Source organism: Scylla paramamosain, chromosome 29 (genome assembly GCF_035594125.1).
Source record: "Scylla paramamosain isolate STU-SP2022 chromosome 29, ASM3559412v1, whole genome shotgun sequence".
NCBI classification, from domain to species: Eukaryota; Metazoa; Arthropoda; class Malacostraca; order Decapoda; family Portunidae; genus Scylla; species Scylla paramamosain.
In genome coordinates, this window is record NC_087179.1 from 18181472 (window position 1) to 18186879 (window position 5408).

The 5408-nt window shown below is 45.3% G+C and overlaps 1 long non-coding RNA gene across 1 annotated transcript in view; it reads left to right on the forward strand.

The window, feature by feature from the left end:
* The first annotated feature begins 3024 nt into the window (after positions 1-3024).
* LOC135115524 (uncharacterized) overlaps positions 3025-5408 on the forward strand; it is a 39818-nt gene continuing 37434 nt past the window's right edge. Inside the window, exon 1 of the long non-coding RNA XR_010276007.1 lies at positions 3025-3405. This is a non-coding gene — a long non-coding RNA (uncharacterized LOC135115524). The remainder of the gene's footprint in view (positions 3406-5408) is intronic.

Below are 5408 nucleotides of genomic sequence, written 5' to 3' on the forward strand. Positions count from 1 at the left end.
GGATTATCAACTTTAATACTTCTTTTATACCTCACTTTACTCTCTCTCTCTCTCTCTCTCTCTCTCTCTCTCTCTCTCTCTCTCTCTCTCTCTCTCTCTCTCTCTCTGGCGGGCTCTAATTAATATTTGCTTGGTTGCCTCCTTGTTTCCAAATTGGTATTGGCTATCAGTAATTGGTTATTTGTTCAGCGGGGCGAGAGATGACGAAGGATTAGTAGTTTCGTCATGCACGCCCCCCCCCTCCTTCTATTCCTCCTCCTCCTCCTCCTTCTCTTCCTCCTCCTCCTCCTTGTCGTATTCTTATCTTCCTACGCCTCCTTCTAGTCTCTCTCTCTCTCTCTCTTTCTTCTCTTGTGTCTTTCAGTATCTCTCCCTCCTCTTCTATGATATCTCCCTCCTCCTCCTCCTCCTCCTCCTCCTCCTCCTCCTCCTCCTCCTCCTCCTCCTCCTCCTCCTCCTCCTCCTCCTCCTCCGAGTACTACCTACTATTCTTCTTCTTTGTCCATCACACTCCACCTTCTCTTCCAACTTTTGTCTCCTCCTCCTCCTCCTCCTCCTCCTCCTCCTCCTCCTCCTCCTCCTCCTCCTCCTCCTCCTCCTCCTCCTCCTCCATGTGCATATCGCCACTCACGCACGCTTCATGCACTCGTATATACGCACAGGAAAATACATACTTTATACGTCCACACACACACACACACACACACACACACACACACACACACACACACACACACACACACACACACACACACACACACACACACACACACACACACACACACACACACACACTTGAGAAAACACATTTATACTTCGATAGTCGGACACAAACAGGTTTCCTTTTACACACACACACACACACACACACACACACACACACACACACACACACACACACACACACACACACACACACACACACACACACACACACACACACAGAAGCACTTAGGAAAAACACCCTTAAAAATACACATTCAGTCATTTTGAACTACACACACACACACACACACACACACACACACACACACACACACACACACACACACACACACACACACACACACACAGTAGCTGATGAAACTAACTTTACTGATATCATGTTAACTCTAATGGTTTCCTGCTCCCTGATAACTGATACGCTGGGAGGAGGAGGAGGAGGAGGAGGAGGAGGAGGAGGAGGATAGTTGAAGTTTTTATTGCTTATTTTTTCTATCACCACCACCACCACTACTACTACTACTACTACTACTACTACTACTACTACTACTACTACTACTACTACTACTACTACTACTACTACTACTACTACGACCACCACCACCACCATCACAACACTGGCCCACCATTCCTCCCCTCCCTTCTCTCTATCTATCTCCATTTTCCCAAGAGTCGCCTTAAATATATATAATTCTTCTGTTCCATTTATCCAAGTCAAACCCTGTCCTCCTTTCCTCCTCCTCCTCCTCCTCCTCCTCCTCCTCCTCCTCCTCCTCCTCCTCGCTGCCTCCTCCTCCTCCTCCATCTAAGACAGTCCTCCTCCTCCTCCTCCTCTTGCCTTCGTCGCTGCCGCCTCCTGTTTCCATCTAAGACAGTCCTCCTCCTCCTCCTCCTCCTCCTCCTCCTCCTCCTCCTCCTCCTCCTCCTCCTCCTCCTCCTCCTCCTGGATTTCTTCAGCCAAGCGACAAATGTTTCTGGACTTACGAATTTCTTGTTTGATTTATATTTTGTTTTACCGAGAGAGAGAGAGAGAGAGAGAGAGAGAGAGAGAGAGAGAGAGAGAGAGAGAGAGAGAGAGAGAGAGAGAGAGAGAGGATCTTCCATTACACGATTCCTTTATCCCCATCAATCACTCTTCAATCCCCACAGCAACCTTACAAATCTCTCTCTCTCTCTCTCTCTCTCTCTCTCTCTCTCTCTCTCTCTCTCTCTCTCTCTCTCTCTCTCTCTCTCTCTCTCTCTCTCTCTCTCTCTCTCTCGTTTCATTTCAGAAGTGATGTTTCTTGTTCTTCGTAAACAGGAGAGAGAGAGAGAGAGAGAGAGAGAGAGAGAGAGAGAGAGAGAGAGAGAGAGAGAGAGAGAGAGAGAGAGAGAGAGAGAGAGAGAGAGAATTATAAGTAGTTTCCCTTTCCTTCCTTTCGTCTCTCATATTACTTCTTCTTTCCTTCTCTTTTCTTTAATTTTCTTTCCTTTTTCCTTCATTTCCTTTTATACTTTCCTTCTATCCTTTCCTTTTCTCATTCTTTCCTTTTCTCATTTTCTCTTCCTTTCCTTTCTCTTTCCTTCCATCTTCACCATCTTTATTATTTTCCCTTTTCGCTATCTCCTTTTCTCCCTTCTCTTTACTTTCCTTCTCTCCCTCTATTCCTTCCATCTTCTTCACTACTTAGCCTCTTTTTCCCTCTTTTCCTCTTCTTTACTTTCTTTCCCTCTCATTTCCTGCTTTTCTCTCCATCTCCGCTACTTTTCCTCCTTTCCTCTCTCTCTCTCTCTCTCTCTCTCTCTCTCTCTCTCTCTCTCTCTCTCTCTCCTCTTGCCTCCTTCTCTTCCCTTCTTTTCCTCTCTTCTCTCCCGCTCCTTCGTCTTTCTCCTGGTGACCTCTCTCTTCTCCCTTCCCTTCCCCTTTCTTCCTTACGTCCCACCCCCCTCCTTCCCCTCTCTCCCTCCTTTCCCCTCTCCTCCCCTCTTCTTCCCAGGCTTTATGGCCTCGCGACAACTAGCTTATGAGGAGAATATTACTTCGTTCCCCTCATATTCTTTTTATCTCCTATGGATTCTTATCTCAGTTCGTCCCCTCGTGTTTGTGGGATGAGGGGAAAGAGAGAGAGGTGGGGGAGGGGAAGGTAGGACAAGGAGGAGCGGAAGGGGTAGGAACGGAAGCTGCAGAGAGTAGAGAGAGTGGGAAGAAGTTTTGGAAAGATTGGTGGTAGTTGTGGTGGTAGTGGTGGTGGTGGTGGTGGTAATGGTGATAAAGAATTAGGTAGGGTTCATTAGTGTTTCATTGCTTCATTGGTGGCTCGTTCAGTGTATCATTGTATCATTGTTGCATTAGTTGTCGTTTCAGTTTCATTTTACGAGTGGGGGTGGATTAGGAGGCGGGGTGTAGGGGTGTAGGGGGTGTAGGGGTGCTTACATACCTAGTGGACTTAAGTTACCCTGCTAGTGAATCATAGGAGTGAACAGTAGTAGTAGTAGTAGTAGTAGAGGAGAGGAAGAGGAGTGAGAGGTGACGGCGAAGTGAGGCGTGGGAAGGGAAGGGTGAGCGTTCAAAGCTTCGAGTCGTGAGTTACGGTTCATCATTACGAAACGGGAGGCAGGTTACGGCCGCTACAGTACACCTCGCGGCTCCACACGGCTCAGGTTACGGTGGTGTTCCTGCCTCTTGCCGCCTCATGCACACAGGTACGTTGCTCTCTTGCGTGTCTTTTGTTTTCTTAGTGCTTATTCTGTGGTCTTTTTTATTTATTTATTTTTTTATTAATGTTCTGGGTGTTGGTCTTAATTATGTACTGTGTTTAAATTTGTTCTGTGTTATTCTGACGTGTTTATTCCTTCTGCTGTTGTGTGTGTGTGTGTGTGTGTGTGTGTGTGTTGGAATGTTGATGTAGGTATTTGATTTGTTTGTTTAATTATTCAAGTGGTGGTGATAGTAGTAGTAGTGGTGGTATGTCGTAATTAGTGGTGATAGATTTTAATGTGCTGCTACTACTACTACTACTACTACTACTACTACTACTACTACTACTACTACTACTACTACTACTACTATTATTACTATTACTACAGCAACAACTACAACTACAACAACAACAACAACAACTATAACTACTGCATCAACAACAACAGCTACAACTACAACAACAACTGCAACAACAACTACAACTACCAATATTACTACCACATCACCACCACCACCACCACCACTGTTACAAATGACACAATAAAAAGTTACAAACAATAATGAAAATATCCAATGAAGAGGAAGAGGAGGAGGAGGAAGAGGAAGAGGAAGAGGAAGAGGACGCGTAATAAGAGGTGTTGAGGAAACCATCTCTCATACGACCTTCAGAGTGATTGTCCATTAAGAAAAGTTACGACCACCACCACCACCACCACCACCACCACCACCACCACCCTCATCACACACTCATCACCACACCTGTACCGCCTCACACCTTGACCACCACCACCACCACCACCACTACCACCACCATTACCACCACCACTGCTTCCCTCATCACTCTCTCTAACCACAGTTATTATATACTTGCCACACGCACACACGCACACACACCTAGACTAGCATTACATAGGTTAACACACACACACACACACCTAGACTAGCATTACATAGGTTAACACACACACACACACACACACACACACACACACACACACACACACACACACACACACACACACACACACACACACACACACACACACACACACACACACTAATGTTAAAGAGATTGCGATTTCTTTTCTCTCTCTCTCTCTCTCTCTCTCTCTCTCTCTCTCTCTCTCTCTCTCTCTCTCTCTCTCTCTCTCTCTCTCTCTCTCTCTCTCTCTCTCTCTCTTTCAATTAGCTTTATTTCCACGTTTACTGCTCATCTTTTATCACTTTGCACGATTGTCTTCCTCTCCTTTATTGCTCCTTCACTGCTCCTCTTCTCATTCCACGCTCCTCTTCCTCCTCCTCCTCCTCCTCTTCTTCCTCATCCTCCTCTATCTCAATTTCCTCTTCTCTCTTTCTCTTTCTCTCTTTTTCTTATTTTCTGACTTTATATAATGTTTCCTTTAACTTGTTTTTATATTTCTTCTTTCTTTTATTGTTTGTTTTCTACTACAACTACTACTACTACTACTACTACTACTACTACTACTACTACTACTACTACTACTACTACTACTACTAGCGTTAATAATAATGACAAATAGCCAATTCGTGCAATAAATGGGAGGAAATAAAAATGTGAGAGAGAAAGAATGAGGAAGGAAGATGTAATAACGGAGGAAGATCAGAGAGAGAGAGAGAGAGAGAGAGAGAGAGAGAGAGAGAGAGAGAGAGAGAGAGAGAGAGAGAGAGAGGAAATGAAAATAAAGGAAACGAAGAAAGGCAAAATCGATTCTATATTAAAATAATGAAGGAAGGAGGAGGAGGAGGAGGAGGAGGAGGAGGAGGAGGAGGAGGAGGAGGAGGAGGAGAAGGAGGAGGAGGAGGAGAGATAAGAGGGAGACAGGAGGCAATGTGACCTGAGGTTCTCATAAACAAACTGAGCAGGTTATGTTCAGGGAAGTGAGAGAGAGAGAGAGAGAGAGAGAGAGAGAGAGAGAGAGAGAGAGAGAGAGAGAGAGAGAGAGAGAGAACGGTCGGTCGGTATTTTTCCCCTTCTCACTTTACC